Source organism: Ailuropoda melanoleuca, chromosome 13 (genome assembly GCF_002007445.2).
Source record: "Ailuropoda melanoleuca isolate Jingjing chromosome 13, ASM200744v2, whole genome shotgun sequence".
Lineage (NCBI taxonomy): Eukaryota > Metazoa > Chordata > Mammalia > Carnivora > Ursidae > Ailuropoda > Ailuropoda melanoleuca.
This window is the reverse complement of record NC_048230.1, coordinates 39,895,617-39,912,474: the sequence shown is the minus strand read 5'-3', so window position 1 is coordinate 39,912,474 and position 16,858 is coordinate 39,895,617. Positions and strand designations below refer to the sequence as shown.

The window sequence follows — 16,858 nt, the reverse complement described above, 5'->3', positions numbered from 1 at the left end:
GTTAAGCTTTCCAAAAGACTGATTCTCAACACTTGGAGTTGGCACTCCCTAGCAACTCCTCAAAATAGAAATGTGAAGGGCTTTCTGTTTTCTTCCATCTCACCGCCCAGCCCTGGCTCTCCCAGTCTAATCTTCTGATGTTGGGTTACCACAAAAACAAGGAGCAGGGTAGGGGTGGGGGGAAGTTCAAGGGCAGTTAACTCTCAATTATTTGGCGGCTGATTATCAAGGGGATGGTGTGTACTTCACCTCCCTGGTCAAGCAACTGCTCTGTGGTATCCACCAGTTTCTCTATTTGAAATTCTAACAAAAAGAACCAATGAACAAGGAAGTGAAAGCTAACACAGCAGCTAAAATAAGACTTCAGAGAATTTGTGGATTTTATTTGAACACGCTGCCCCTGTTCCAGGGTTAATAATAGGCTACATTCTGATGTGTTCTGATTTGTAGAGTGATTTGCAAACTTTTTTATTCCATGGACCATTTTTATTTGACTCTAGATGATGAAACTTACCTGTGCCATTGCATTAAAAAAAAAAAAATTAAAACTACCTGTTAGAATACTAAGATCAGCCCTTCTTTTGACAAGATTACCATAAAGACATACCAAAGTGGTATTTCTTCTTCCTTCCATGGCTCGCAAGCTTTTTCTGCCTCCACACTGTTCTTATACAAAACCCATCCCCATTAATAACACTATGACAATACTACAATTGTTCCCGAAAAAACGGAGGAAGAGGCTACCTTGCTCTGACTCCCTGCCTTCCTGCCCTCTCAACTGACAATCACTGAAATCATTTCACCCCAAAATATATAGAAAGGCCACAATAAATACTAATACAAGAAAACAGCCAGGGAACTACCTGCTGGTTCCTTACAAATAATGAATGCAAAAATGGATTAAGAACCTAGTAAGCGCTAGCCCCCCTGCCATATATACCTAGAGACAGAGATCCTCCCCATACCACCTCCAACGCGAGCACTCACTCCGCATGAAGCTCAGAGAAGTTAAGGAACTTGATTTTGCAATCACGCCTAGAAAACAACTGACCTGGTGGACCAAGAACTAGACTTCAGAGTTCCAGTCCTGGCTCCAGGTGACCCTGGCCCTGCCCTTCTGCCTCTCCCAAAAGTTACTCTCCACCTTTGTAAAATAAAAACGTGAAAACTCCTCCCTCCCCACTTCCACAGTCTAAGAGGACCCAGGGAAAGACTGAAGTATGTCGCTAAAGCTGAGTGTGTTGGGCGAAGCATGAGAAAACTCTCATCTCCTCTGATGCAAAAATCACAGGCTTGAAGGAAAACAGATTCAGTACAAAGCTCCCTCCTTTTTTCCCCTAGAGCCACAAAAAACTCGGAAGTGAGGATGGGATGCAGCAGCACGTGACCAAATCAACCAACTCGCCAAAGTACAGCCTGTGGTTCCACACCAATGAAAGAAGGGCAGGGTTTCCCTGGCATCTGGCGCCGGGCACCCGGCAGGCTCACACCGTGGCATGCGAGGGACTGCGAGACTGGACTTCTGGGGTGTGCGGCAGGGGACGGAGGGCACAGCGCACAGCGCGGCACTCGGTGTGCAGGATGGCAAGTACGTTCCTATAGTTGCTTCTAAGGAGTCTTTAAACGTTTCTGGAAAGACGGAAAGAAAAAGAAAAGGGAAGGAAAAAAAAAAAAAAAGGCAGGGCACGTTCCAACTGCACCGTCGCCGCTCAGGGTTAAGGCCCTTTGGCTCCATCCAACTGGACACCGGACGTGGTCAGCACGAGGGCCCGGGCAGCAGCTGAGCGCGCTCAAGGGGGACAACGGTCTGAACTGGGGCCGGGGGTGCGGGCCCCCAGAGGCGGGTAAATACGCCGGGCGTCGGCGGTGGAAGCCCCATGAGCCGGGGCCCAGACACCACAACCTTGGGACGGGGATTCATTGTTGGCAGGAGGCTTCGATGTGACGCGGTACCCCCAAGGGGTCAAGCCAGGACCGAGGGCAAGTGTGAGCACCTGGGGAAAGGAAACGGCCACGAGCTGGAGGCAAGAGCCCGTCCCTTGACTCCCACTTCGAAGAGATCCCCCGAGGCCATTTCTTGGGTGCAGACCCCAGACTCCTCTCCTTGGCCAAGAATCCAGAGGGCGTGGAAGGCCGAGCCCCACGCCCCCTTGCTTCCCTGCTCCCCTTGCTTCGGGCCACGGGCCTTCTCGTACTTACCAGGGCCCGGGGGGCTGTCTTCCTCGCCCGCGTCCTCTTCCCTCCCTGCCCCCTCCTCACTTCGCGTCCCCTTCAGGGGCCGCGGCCATGTCCGTTGCTGGCAACTCTAAGGGGGCTTGCCTCCCTTCTCGGACAACCGAGACGCCGCTAGCAGGCTAAGGTTCTGGACACCGATTGGTGGAAATCCGAGAGGGGTGGAGATTCCTGGCTTCTTACTGGCTGCGGGACGCACTAGACTGTAGCTGAAACAGTCCCTCTGGGAGCCTGGCGGAATTAAAGGCCGAGTGATGCCGGCGGGAGAGTAGGGACCCACTGTCCATCCATGGGTGTGTTGCTCCGGCGCTTTCAGGTGCAGAGGTCCTGATTAGAGGCGAGGGCAACGGCTTCCACCTCAATTACTTTTCCTACGTATATCCTAAAAAGATAGAGCCCCGCCCAAGCCGCCTTTTTTCTTCTTAAAATCAGCCCTTTTGTAGAACGCCAGTATCTCCTACTTCTTCTGAGCTCCCTTCTTGTTGCTGTGATCAAATGCCTAGAGACACCTAGCTCAGAGACCTCGGAGAGAGTCCCTCAGAGACTAGTACTGCACCCAAACCAAAGCTGGAGAACCTAAGGCAACGCTTCAGTTTTCCCTTCAGCTCAGCTGTACTCTAAAGGGAAAAACAAGTTTTAAAAAAATTTTTTTTTCTAGATAATTAGAGAAATCGCTTGGGAGAGCTCTCTTGGGAAAACAAAGCAAGCCTGTGTCAGTATTTACTTCAGTTTTCCCAGAGATGGAAATCTGGAGACTTGGTTTTTTGTGTTTTGTTTTTCAATCTGTTTATAAAATCGGAAGAGGGTCATGGCTGGCCCTGGGAAGTAAGAGCCCCTTTCCCCTATTAATGAATTTAATTATGTAATTAAAATCTCTCTTCTCAGCTGAACAGGAAGATATTTTGGTACCTAATCTTGTATGTTTCAACTGTTCTAGCAGTTGCTGAAAACAGTGATAGAATCATGTTATCTTTTTGGGGCGCCTGGGTGGCACAGCGGTTAAGCGTCTGCCTTCGGCTCAGGGCGTGATCCCGGCATTATAGGATCGAGCCCCACGTCAGGCACCTCTGCTATGAGCCTGCTTCTTCCTCTCCCTCTCCCCCTGCTTGTGTTCCCTCTCTCGCTGGCTGTCTCTATCTCTGTCGAATAAATAAATAAAATCTTTAAAAAAAAAAAAAAGAATCATGTTACCTTTCTGCACACAAAAATTTGCAGTTTATCTTTGCAAATAGCTATCTATCTATACAGAGAGATCTCTGGGTCTCTCTGCCTGACATTCAAACTCTCTCATAAATCAGCTCAGACATATGTTTCCAGGCTCATTCCCCACGGGCCAAACTATTCCTGCAGCCATGTAGCTTGACCATCTCCTAAATGCATCTGGGACCCTCCCACCTCTGCTCTTTTGCCCAAGAGTTTCCTACCCTTTAAAGTTTCTTTCCTCCCAAAAAAGCCAACCTTCAAATACACACCCATCCTGAAAATTCACCTCCAAGGCTCCCTTCCCCAAAGCCTTCCCTGACTTTTAGTCCTTGAAATTCTCTCTCCAGTGCTGTGCCTCTTTGTGTCTCCATCGCCACCTTTACAAAAGTAATGCTTTGTACGGTATTATTTTTGTGAGACCTGAAGCACCCTAAAGGCGGCTGGCTGGCTTATCCTGGCAGTCCCCACAGCACCTTACTCAGGGCCTGTACCTGGTAAATGTTTGCTGAATTGAACTAGCCAATTGCCGGTGCCTTATCTTTCCACTTCATCCCAGAAGGTTCACATGGCTGCATTTGGAAAGTGAACAAATGTAACATAGTCATCCTGCCCTGCTCCACCTTGGACCCCAGTCGCCTCTGGCCACACTTGTTTCTCTACTCCACTGTGTTTTTTTGTTTTGTTTTGTTTTTTGTTTTTTAAAGATTTTATTTATTTATTCGACAGAGACAGAGACAGCCAGCGAGAGAGAGAACACAAGCAGGGGGAGTGGGAGAGGAAGAAGCAGGCTCACAGCGGAAGAGCCTGACGTGGGGCTCGATCCATAACGCCGGGATCACGCCCTGAGCTGAAGGCAGACGCTTAACCGCTGTGCTACCCAGGCGCCCCTCCACTGTGTTTTTTATCACTCAACAACCTCAAACTGTGTGCCTACCAGTTTCAGGGGCTGTGCTACAATCCTTCACCTCTGACCATCCCTTCTGTCAGTACCCCTAGGCATAAAACTCTGCCGAAGAAGTAAATCAAATCAAGCCAAAACAGGCCAGTGCACCCAGTCTGAGTTCACCCTGATAAGACTTTTTGCAGCTCTGAGGTCCCCGTGGCCATGTCTTGATGGCTGTCTAGCAATACCAGGCAGCCATACCAATCCTTCATTTTTCTGGAGTCTCTTCTGTCTCTTTACCAAAATAACCTTGAGGTGAGGGGCGCCTGGGTGGCTTAGTCGGTTAAGTAGCCAACTCTTGATTTCGACTCAGATGATGATCTCAGGGTCATGAGATCGATCCTCGCTTTGGGCTCTGCGTGGAGTCCGCTTGAGATTCTCTCTCTCTGTCTGCCCTTCCCCCTTCGCACGCGTGCTCTCTCTCAAATAAATAAATAAATCTTAAAAAAAATAATAAACTCAATGGGGAAACCAAGGCCTTCCAGTGGGGATTCCTCATTTACTTCTATTTCTTCCTCAACATTCCCCCCAAAAACACAGATCCCCTCTTCCTTTCCCCATCTGCATCCTCAGTCCCTTCCCCTACCTCAGCCTCACATGCTCTCTCCCATCCCCAGGCCTCAGCTTATTCTGTTCACTGGGCCTGAAATGCCTCTGACCACCTTTCCTCCTGGCTAACACCCTATCACCCTGGATGATGACCCTCTCTGTTTGCTCCTCATTCCCTCGAATAACTGTATCCCTTCACTGATCACATTATTTTCTGTCTTTGACAGGAAGATAATATTAATAATGCATTAGTGTCAACTATATATACTTCAGTTGGAGGGGTGCCTGGGAGGTGCAGTTGGTTAAGTGTCTCCCTTCCGCTCAGGTCATGATCTCAGGGTCCTGGGATGGAGCCCTGCATTGGGCCTCCTGCTCAGCAGGGAGTCTGCTTCTCCCTCTCCCCCCCCCCCCCCCCCCCCCCCCCCCCCCCCCCCCGCCCCTCTCCCCAGTCATTCTCACGCTCTCAAATAAATAAATAAATGAGTGCAGGAGCAAGTGAAAAGAAAGGAGCCAGGATGGTATGGATTTGAGAAGAGGTGGAGAAGTTTGGAGCAACAGGAGAGAGAAGCTTTAGGGCAGAGAAATACCTTGGGTGAATAGGTGAAATACCTTTCCCCTATTATTCTGATGCTGTATGATGATCAGCGATCAGGGAAACCTAATAGGTAAAGACAGAATTCTCCTCAACAGACAGAAGAAGGGAAAGAAATGAACGATAGGATTTTAAGAAGGTTTCTTATAAATCATTTATGTAATTCCCCCGGTGGCATTTTTCTCGAGAGACTGCAATGAGATTTGAAGTTGCTTCGCGATTATTTTTGGATGCCAACTAACATTTCTTTGCTATGATTCTGTACAGAGACTGGACATACCCATCGCAAGGTTTCATATAGTTAATATTATTATCTATTTCTGTGCCATTTCTCTTCCTGTGAGTCCCTCGAGTCCAAGGACTGTGTCTTATGCATCTTTGTGTCACAATTGATTAACGAAGTGCCTGGCACACTGCAGATGTCTGACAAATGTTTTTTTGAGTAAATGAACTGGTGTCCAATTATCCTCTTTCTCTAGCCTCTTCATTTGCTTCCTTTCTATCAGCTCTTTTCCCCCAGCTGTTCTCTCCTTAAAACAAAAGGTGAGGGGCAGGAGAGGGAAAAGGGAAGGAGAAGGGGAGCCCTTCCACACCAAATGATCTGGTCTGTGTGACACCCCTCTGCCATATAGCTAATGAATCCGCCAGCAAGAAGCTCCCGCTCCTGCAATGTAATGTCTCTGTTATATTAGCCAGTGTAGTAACACCTAGTGAGTCCACCTTAGCCATTACAGCGGACAGACAAGCACTGCTTCCTTTGTTTTGTGACCCTGTGGAGTATTTAAGAGATACAGCTGAAAATTTCAATGTCATTTGACTTCAAGAGACATGTTGCAGATGTTGTTAAATCAGCCTTTGAAACTGACCAACAACATCATACTCTTAAGTCGCTGATATTCTAATGGAGGAGACAAGGTGTTAAACAAAGAATTACGCCATCAGAAGTGTACAAAGTGCAGCAAACAAGCATCTTTAGTGGGATCCTGGCATCTCGGGTGGCTGGGGCAGGCTTTCCTCAAGAAATAATATTTAAGCTGAAATCTGAAGGATGACTACAAGTTAGCCAGACAAAGGGAATGAAGACAAGCACCACAGAGGGGACGAGGCACCTGTAAAGGCCCCAAGGAAGGAAGACATGAGACCAAGGAACTGAAGGGGAATTCCTGCATGAGCGGATCAGAGAAGGGGGAGAGCAGAGCTGTGGAGACAAAGCCAGAGGCATCAGGGGCGCGGCGGCAGCCCTTGCGGGGTCTTCTGCAACACTTTGCAGAAGGTTTTTGTTGTTTTTGTCAGTTATCTCTACACTCGACAAGGGGCTCAAACTCACGACCCCGAAGTCAAGAGCCGCCTACTCTACCCGCTGAGCCACCCAGGCGCTCCTCTCTTAGAGGGTTTTAAACAACAGAGTACCATGGTCTGATTGGCCGCCAATGGGGAATGGATGGTAGAGAAGCACGAGCAGCTGGCAGGAGCCCAGGGAGAAGACTTGGCTGCGATCTGCTCAACGTACGTAGCCCCTGTGCCAAGGTGGTAGCAGCCTGGGTGGCAAGGAGGAGAAGTCAAGGGATATTTAGCAGGTAGACTAGGCAAAAGGTAGCGACTGATGGGACGGAAGGTCTGGGGAGAAAGAGGGAGGGATGACTCCCAGGTTTCTACACGCTGGACCTCATATGGTGTCAGTTCTAATGGCACAGTGCTTCTGTTCAGCTCCAGAAGCCTCAACACAGCCAATTCAGAGCAAAGCACTGAACAAAGCACCATCCAGAAAACATTCTTGACTGTTTATGAGACTTCACTTCTTCTAGACGCAGATCTGAGACGTGAGTCAGAGAACCTAAGTAACTCCGCAGGACCCACGCAGGTTTTGAACACGCTCCTCCCCCTGCACTGGAGTATCCCCCCTCCCGGCGCTAGCCTTCACGCCTAATCATTGTTTAAAGGCAGCAGGGGTGCCTGGTGGCTCAGTCGGTGGAGAGGTTGAGTATCTGACTCTTGATTTCGGGACCCCGAGATCAAGACCTGAGCCGAAATCAAGAGAGGCTCAGTCGGTTAAGCGTCTGCCTTCCACTCAGGTCATGATTCCAGAGTTCTCATCAGGGAGCCTGCTTCTCCCTCTCCCTCTGCTGTTCCCCCTGCTTGTGCTCTCTCACTCTCTCTCTCAAATAAATAAAATTTTTAAAAAACTTACACAATGTTATATGCCAATCATATCTCAATTTTTTTAAGGAAAAAAGGAATAGGCTAAATCATGAAATGGGTTATCTATCAGGGTCATGGTAGAACTTCGAGTAGACTCTAAGATGTGAGCTCACAGATTATTGCCAGATGGCTTAGCCTCAAAAAGGAATTTTCATGGGGCGCCTGGGTGGCATAGCGGTTAAGCGTCTGCCTTCGGCTCAGGGCGTGATCCCGGCGTTATGGGATCGAGCCCCATGTCAGGCTCCTCCGCTGTGAGCCTGCTTCTTCCTCTCCCACTCCCCCTGCTTGTGCTCCCTCTCTCGCTGGCTGTGTCTATCTCTGTCAAATAAATAAATAAAATTTAAAAAAAAAAAAGGAATTTTCATGAGGAAAAGGGGGAATGGTCTGGAAGCAGGCACAAAAGGAAAACTGTGCTCTGCTTCTGAACCCCAAGGTACTTGGATTTGGGAAAAGTGCTCCCTTGGCTCAGAGGCTACAGGAGAAGTGGACTTTTCATGGGAAAGCCACTCCTCAAAGCAAGGAAGGAGATAGCAAGAGAGTTCTTTGAAGATCCCGAGGCTGTTGGAGATTTTCCCCCAAAGAAACCAGGGCTTCCAACAGCACAGGAGGAAGCGTTGGAGGGCAACAGCAAGGGAAGGAAGAAGCCGTGAGCAAAAGTCCCAGAAGAGGGGGATAGATGACAGGGTCAGACGTTTGGGGTGCTGAGAACTGGAAATTGAAGCTCAGGGAAATCACCTGAGCTGCCAATTCTTTGGGTTTTTTTTTTTCTTCTATTATTATTATTATTATTTTTTTTTTTTAAGTAGGCTCCAGGGTGCCTGGATGGCTCAGTCGATTAAGCGTCTGCCTCTGGCTCAGGCCATGATCCCAGGGTCCTGTGATGGAGCCCTGTGTCTGGCTCCCTGCTCAGCAGGGAGCCTGCTTCTGAACCCTCTCCTCCCATCTCCTGCTCTCTCTCAAAAATAAATAAAAATCTTTTTTTAAATAAATAAATAAAGTAGGCTCCATGCCCAACATGAGGCTTGAACTCATGACCTTGAGATCAAGAGTCACATGCTCTACTCACTGAGCCAGCCAGGTGCCTCTAAAGTTTTTTTTTTAAGTAATCTCTACACTCAGTGTGAGCCTTGACTCCACAACCCTGAGATCAAGAGTCATGGGCTCCACTGAGCCAGAGCCAGCCAGGCACCCAGAGCTGTCAATTCTTTAGTGGGTAGTTCCTACTACCCTCAGCCTCCTCGGCTGGCAAGAGCCTTTTGCCTCTAAGTTGTGAGTGATATTTTTAGGAGAAGCTGCTCGTGTAATTTCTGCAACAAGTCAGAGTGATGTCTCACTGATGAGGGCCTTTTTTTTTTTTTTTAAGATTTTATTTATTTATGTGACAGAGAGACAGCCAGCGAGAGATGGAACACAGCAGTGGAGTGGGAGAGGAAGAAGCAGGCTCCCAGCAGAGGAACCCGATGTGGGACTCCATCCCGGAACGCCGGGATCACGCCCTGAGCCGAAGGCAGATGCCTAACGACTGCGCTACCCAGGCACCCCAATGATGAGGGCCTTTTCTTAAGCCCTTCGAGTCACCCCAATGGTCCCAGGGAGAACTGTTATAAATACGGAGAACAAAGCAATTCTGACGTTTGCTTGTCTGGCTAAAGGGTGGTCCTGAAATAGAGCACACAACTTTACAACACAGCAGGAGCCTCTGGGGCATTCCCTTTGAAACACACAAATCTCTGGATGACAAGGAGTGTGCACACAAAGACTTTGTTCACAATAGCCCAAATGGGGAAGTAACCGTCAGCAGGAGAATGGGTGGACAGATGGTGGTATATCCATACAAGGGAACACCACACAACAACAACCACAAATAAATGAACCACTGAATACCCATCACAATATGAATGAATTCCAGAGACGGAATGTTGAAGGGAGGAAGCCAGACATAAGAGATCACACACAGTGTGACTCCATTTACATGAACTTCTAGGACAGAGATGGGAGGGTGAGTGAGAACTGACTTCAAAGGGGCGTGAAGGATACTTGTAGGGATGAAGGAAATGTTCTATATCTTTTTTATTTTTAAGATTTTATTTATTTATTTGACAGAGCACACAAGCAGGGGGAGCCGCAGGCAGAGGGAGAAGCAGGCCCCCCACAGAATAGGGATCTTGATGCAGGGCTCCATCCTAGGACCCTGAGATCATGACCTGGCCTGAAGGCAGACGCTTAACTGACTGAGCCACCCAGGCGCCCCGGAAATGTTCTCTATCTTGATCAGAGTAGGTGTTACATAGGTTTATATATTTATCAAAACTCATCAAACTATAGGGTGCCTGGCTGGCTCAGTCAGTAGAGCATGCAACTCTTGATCTCGGGGTTATGAGTTCAAGCTCCATTTGAGTGTGAGGTTACTAAATAAATAAGTAAACTTTATAAAAACCTCATCAAACTATACACTTAAAATCTGTATGGTTTTATGGTGACTTTAAAGGTAATATAATAGCACTAAATTCATATCTTTCGTTAGTTACTCTGAGTGTAAATGGACTAAATGCCCCAATCAAAAGACACAGGGTATCATTTGGATAAAAAAAAAACAAGACCCAGGGGCTCCTGGGTGACTCAGATAGTTAAGCATCTGCCTTCGGCTCAGGTCATGATCTCTGGGTTTGGGATCGAGTCTCACGTCAGGCTCCTGGCTTAGTGGGGAGTCTGCTTCTCCCTCTCCCTCTGCCTGCTACTCCCCCTGCTCATTCTCTCTCTCTCAAATGAATAAATAAAATCTTAAAAAAAAAAGGAAGACCCATTGATGTACTGTGTCCAAAAGACTCATTTTAGACCCAAACACACCTCCAGATTGAAAGTGAGGGGGTCGAAAATCATTTATCATGCTAATGGACATCAAAAGAAAGTTGGGGTAGCAATCCTTATATTGGACTAATCAGATTTTAAACCAAAGACTGTAATAAGAGATGAGGAAGGACACTATATCATAATTAAAGGGTCTATCAAACAAGAAGATCTAACAACTGTAAATACTTATGCCCCTAACATGGGAGCAGCCAATTATATAAACCAATCAATAACACAATTAAAGAAACACACTGATAATAATACAATAATAGTAGGGGACTTTAACACCCTACTCACTGCAATGGACAGATCATCCAGGCAGAAGATCAACAAGGAAACAAGGGCTTTGGATGATACACTGAACCAGATGGACTTCACAGATATATTGAGAGCATTCCATGCTAAAGCAACAGAATACACATTCCTCTCGAATGCACATGGAACATTCTTCAGAATAAATCACAAACTGGGTCACGAATCAGGTCTCAACCCGCACCAAAAGATTGGGATCATTCCCTGCATATTTTCAGACCACAATGCTTTGAAATTTGAACTCAATCACAAGAGGAAATTTGGAAAGAACTCAAATAAATGGAGGTTAAAGAGCATCCTACTAAAGAATGAATGGGTCAACCAGGAAATTAAAGAAGAATTTTAAAAATTCATGGAAACAAATGAAAATGAAAACACAACTGTTCAAAACCTTTGGGATGCAGCAAAGGCAGTCCTAAGAGGGAAGTATATAGCAATACAAGCATTTCTCAAGAACAGACAACAAAAAGAAATAAAACATATTGAATCAGCAGAGAAGAAGTCAAACTCTCACTCTTCACAGATGACATGATACTCTGTGGAAAACCCAAAAGACTCCACCCCAAAATTACTAGAACTCATACAGGAATTCAGCTCAGGGGCAGGAGGTAAAATCAATGCACAGAAATCAGTTGCATTTCTATACACTAATAATGAGACAGAAGAAAGAGAAATTAAGGAGTCGATCGCATTTACAATTGCACCAAAAACCATAAGATACCTAGGAATAAACCTAACCAAAGAGGCAAAGGATCTGAAAACTATAGAACACTCATGAAAGATATTGAAGAAGACACAAGGAAATGTAAAACGTTCCATGCTCATGGATTGGAAGAACAAATTGTTAAAATGTCTATGCTACCTAGAGCAATCAATACATTCAATGCAATCCCTATCAAAATACCATCAACTTTTTTCACGGAGCTGGAACAAATAATCCTAAAATTTGTATGGGACCAGAAAAGACCCCAAATAGCCACAGGAATGTTGAAAAAGAAAACCAAATCTGGTGGCCTTACAATTCTGAACTTCAAGCTCTATTACAAAGCTGTAATCATCAAGACAGCCTGGTATTGGCACAAAAACAGACACATAGATCAGTGGAACAGAATAGAGAACCCAGAAATGGACCCTCAGGTCTATGGTCAACTAATCTTCAACAAAGCAAGAAAGAATACCCAGTGGAAAAAAGACAGTCTCTTCAACAAATGGTGTTGGGAAAAGTGGATAGCCACATGCAGAAGAATGAAACAGGACCATTTTCTTACACCAAACACAAAAATAGACTCAAAATGGATGAAAGACCTAAATGTGAGACAGGAATCCATCCTAGAGGAGAACACAGGCAGCAACCTCTGTGACCTCAGCCACAGCAACTTCTGGCTAGACACGTTTCCAAAGGCAAGGGAAACAAGGGCAAAAATGAACTATTGGGACTTCATCAAGATAAAAAGCTTTTGCACAACAAAGGAAACAGTCAACAAAATCAAAAGACAACAGAACGCGAGAAGGTCTTTGCAAATGTCTTACCAGATAAGGGCTAGCATCCAAAATCTCTAAAGAACGTATCAAACTCAACACCCAAAGAACAAATAATCCAATCAAGAAATGGGCAGAAGGAGCGCCTGGGTGGGGTTAAGCATCTGCCTTCGGCTCAGGGCGTGATCCTGGTGTTCTGGAATCGAGCCCCACATCAGGCTCCTCCGCTATGAGCCTGCTTCTTCCTCTCCCACTCCCCCTGCTTGTGTTCCCTCTCTCGCTGGCTGTCTCTATCTCTGTCGAATAAATAAATAAAATCTTTAAAAGAAAGAAAGAAAGAAAGAAAGAAAGAAAGAAAGAAAGAAAGAAAGAAAGAAAGACAGACAAGGGGCGCCCGGGTGGGTCCGTAGGGGAAGCGTCTGCCTTCGCTCAGGTCATGATCCCAGGGTCCTGGGAANAAAGAAAGAAAGAAAGAAAGAAAGAAAGAAAGAAAGAAAGAAAGAAAGAAAGAAAGAAAGAAAGACAGACAAGGGGCGCCCGGGTGGGTCCGTAGGGGAAGCGTCTGCCTTCGCTCAGGTCATGATCCCAGGGTCCTGGGAACAAGTCCCACATGAGGCTCCCTGCTCAGTGGGGAGCCTGCTTCTCCTTCTGCCTGCCACTTCCCCTGTTTGTGCTCTCTTTCTCTCTCTCGCTGACAAACTTAAACAAAGATGAGACCCCCAAATGCCTAGGTCTGCGAGTGCCAAAGCAGTGAGAGAACGCACTCGAAAACTCTACACTGAAAATTGAACCAAAAAATTGGAACTGGGGGGGCGCCTGGGTGGCTCAGTCGGCTGAGCGTCTGACTTTTGGTTTTGGCTTTGGTCATGGTCTCTGGGTCCTGGGATTGAGGCCCGTGTCAGACTCCACGCTTGGTGTGTGGGGTGGTGTTTGCTTGAGGATTCTCTCCCTCTGCCCCTCCCCCTGCTTGTGTTCCCTCTCTCGCTGTCTCTCTCTCTGTCCAATAAATAAATAAAATCTTCAAAAAAAAATAAAAATGGGGGGCGCCTGGGTGGCACAGCGGTTAAGCGTCTGCCTTCGGCTCAGGGCGTGATCCCGGCGTTATGGGATCGAGCCCCACATCAGGCTTCCTCTGCTGGAAGCCTGCTTCTTCCTCTCCCACTCCCCCTGCTTGTGTTCCCTCTCTCAATGGCTGTCTATCTCTGTCAAATAAATAAATAAAACCTTTAAAAAAAAATGAAAATGAAAAATTTTGGAGCTTGATAAGAGAGAGCAGAGAGGAAGGCTGAGCAACGTGAGGGGCCTTGGAGCTTCTGGAAACAGCACGCGACCTTCAGGAAAAAAATTTCCCTGATAGGACTTTAAAGTTCTGTTTCTACAGTGTAAATCACTGCCCCTCCCCAACCCTTCAGGCACAACATCTACACACATAGATTCCTGCGGGAGTGGTTGGTTTAGTGAGAATTCAGGGGCGAGGGATGGTTCACGTCTCTGTCAGTGCTGTCGGAAAAGGCCCTACTCCAGTGGGACTATGGGAGAATCCCCGACTCAAACCAGTCCAGCCGGGGACCAGAAGCGACCATGCGGGACTATATCGGGTCAACAGGACAGGGAGCATTAAAGAAATAGTCAAACCTCCTGCAGAGGCGTGCTCTTTTCAGTGAGCAGTCAGGGCCCAGCGTGCGGGGTGACAGACATGCTTCCTGAAACATAAACAGGGCCACTCCTCACCGTCTTAGAAATACTTTCCTTCTGTGGGCTTCTGGGTCACCAGTCTGTTCTGGTTCCTCTCCCACTCACTGCTTACCCCTTCCAGTCACCCCCCCCATACTGGCTCCTCTCCTGATCAGCCCCCCCGGATATCGGAGGAGGGAGCGCCTCCTCTCTTCTCTGCTACAAACTTTCTCTAGGCCCCTGGTCCTAAATACCAGATACATTCTGACGACTCCCACCTTCCTATCCGTCTAAGTCTCTCCCCTGACCTCCAGATGCACTTAGCCAATTGCTTTCTCGACACCTCCCCTTGGATGTCTGCTAAGCATCCTGAACTTAAAACACCCAAAACGGGCTCACGGCCTTTCCCCTGCAACAACTTCCTTCTCTTCGTCCTCCCCTTTGCGGTAAAGGTCGCAAGCAAACACTCAGCTGCTCCAGCCACAGCTTGTCAGGTGTAATTCTTTCCTGTTCCTCACTTTCCAAATTCAACTCTCAGCAAGTCCCATGGGCTCTAACTCCAGATCACAGCCCTGATCTGTCCCCTTCTCTCACTTCCAGCTCCACCACCCCAGTGCAGGCCTCTACCGAACACCTGCTGTCCCCCCGCCATGACTTAGCGCCAAACTAGCCCCCTGCTTCTTCTTCAGCTCACCTCCACCCAGTCTCTGCCCAGCAGCCACTGGGACCTTCTCATGGCCTAAGTAAGATCAAGTCACTCCCCTGCTGGAACTCCTTGAAGCGGCCTTGTAAACAGGAAATCATATCTATTTTGATCATTGCTCTCTTCTCAGCACTTAACACAGCACCTGGCCCACATTCATAGGACGTTGACAAAGGAGTGAATGAGGGCTTTCCAAAGTCTGGTGAAGTATCCCACAAGAATAGCCCCCTGCTTCTGATTTCATGCTTTCCAAGCATCCTTCTGATTCGGCCTCCTGAGTACCTCACAACCAGCTAGGGGATGTCCTGGGAGACACCTGTGACTGATAATATCAGTCAACGTTAACCTTTATGTGGGGTTTCCTACGTACTCTGCATTGTTCTAAATGCATGATTCATAATAACCCTATGAGGAGAGAAATACTATCATTCCGACTTCAGAGGCGAGAAAAACAAGGCCCAGAGGGTCCAACTAACTTGCCACAAGGCACATGGCTAATAATGGGTAAAGCAGGATTCAAGTCAGGCAGTCTGGCTCCAGAGGCTAGGTTCATTCGTTTTCTTTCTTTCGTGCTTTCTTTTCTTTTTTTTTTTTTTTTAGGGTCTTTCTTTTTTTTTTTTTTTAAGATTTATTTATTTATTTATTTGACAGAGAGAGAGAGAGACAGAGAGAGAGGGAACACAAGCGGGGGGGTGGGAGAGGAAGAAGCAGGCTCATAGCAGAAGAGCCTGATGTGGGGCTCGATCCCACAACGCCGGGATCACACCCTGAGCCGAAGGCAGACGCTTAACGGCTGTGCCACCCAGGTGCCCCTCTTTCTTTCTTTCTTTCTTTCTTTCTTTCTTTCTTTCTTTCTTTCTTTCTTTCTTTCTTCTTTCACAGCTTTATTGAGATATAATTCACATGCCATACATTCACCCATTTAAAGTATGTCACTCAATGGCTTTTAGTATATTCACAGAGTTTTGCAACCCTCATAACAATCAATTATAGAATATTTCTGGGACCTGAAAAAGATACCCTATCCTCCCTAACAGTCATGTGCATTTTTTCCCCCATCTCCACCCCTGGCCTCAGGCAACCACTAAACTACTTTCTTTCTTTATAGACTATCTATTCTGGACATTTCATATAAGTGGAATCGTACAATATGGGATCTTTTGTGACTGGCTTAGTTCACTTAGGACAATATTTTCAAGACTTCCACATCGTAACATGTATCAGTATGTCATTCCTTTTATTTTTATTTTATTTTATTTAAGTAGGCTCCACACCCAGTGTGGAGCCCAACGCAGGGCCTGAACTCACAACCCCGAGATCGAGATCTGAGCTGAGATCAAGAGTCAGGTGCTCAACCAACTGAGCCCCCCAGGCGCCCTTTCATTCCTCTTAATTACTAGTAATAGTCTATTATTTGAACAGACTGCATTTTATATATCCATTCATTTACTGATGGACATTAGAGTTGTTTCCACTTTCTTTGGCTATTACGAATAATGCTGCTCTGATCATTTGTGCATAAGTTTTTGCGTGGACATGTGTTTTCATTTCTTGTGGGTATTACCTAGGAGTGAAACCGCTGAGTCCACATGAGAGATACAGAGACAAGTTTCTTTCTTCTTCTTTTTTTTTTCACATGCAGGGTTTTTTTTTTTTAAAGATTTTATTTATTTATTTGAAAGAGAGAGAAAGAAACGTAGAGAGTGCACAAGCAGGGGGAGGGGCAGAGGGGGAGGGAGAATGGACCCCCCGCTGAGCATGGAGCTTGACCCTGAGATCCTGACCTGAGCAGAAATCAAGAGTTGGATGCTTAACCAACTGAGCCACCCAGGCGCACCAGATTCTTTTTAAAATTTTTTATTTAAATTCAATTTAGTTAACAGAGACAAGTTTCTTAAATGCCTCCGTATGTAGCCTCCTGTAGTGAAGAGTACTATGAACAAAATGACGGGTTTGGTGTTTACATCAGTCTTGGGATTCTTAGTATAGTTGACACCTGCCTGGCCTTCTGGGTGACCTAAAACCCAAGAAGTGAGGCGTTCCCTCTGAGGATGACAGAGAACGTCCCCAGAGGAGAAACTTGCCAGTTGCGGATTCCTTATGTCAGGTCACTCCCCGACAA

General features: G+C 46.8%; 1 protein-coding gene across 11 annotated transcripts in view; it reads right to left on the bottom strand.

The window, feature by feature from the left end:
* TMEM94 (transmembrane protein 94) overlaps positions 1-2,330 on the bottom strand; it is a 34,114-nt gene extending 31,784 nt beyond the window's left edge. For 9 of the 11 annotated variants that reach the window (XM_034639962.1, XM_019800323.2, XM_034639965.1 and 6 more), the window contains exon 1: positions 2,200-2,320. The gene's annotated coding sequence lies outside the window, so the exon portion shown is untranslated. Of the gene's footprint in view, positions 1-1,490; positions 1,630-2,199 lie in introns of those variants that run through there. The other 2 variants (XM_019800322.2, XM_034639963.1) reach the window with 2 other exon arrangements.
* Positions 2,331-16,858: the final 14,528 nt, after the last annotated feature.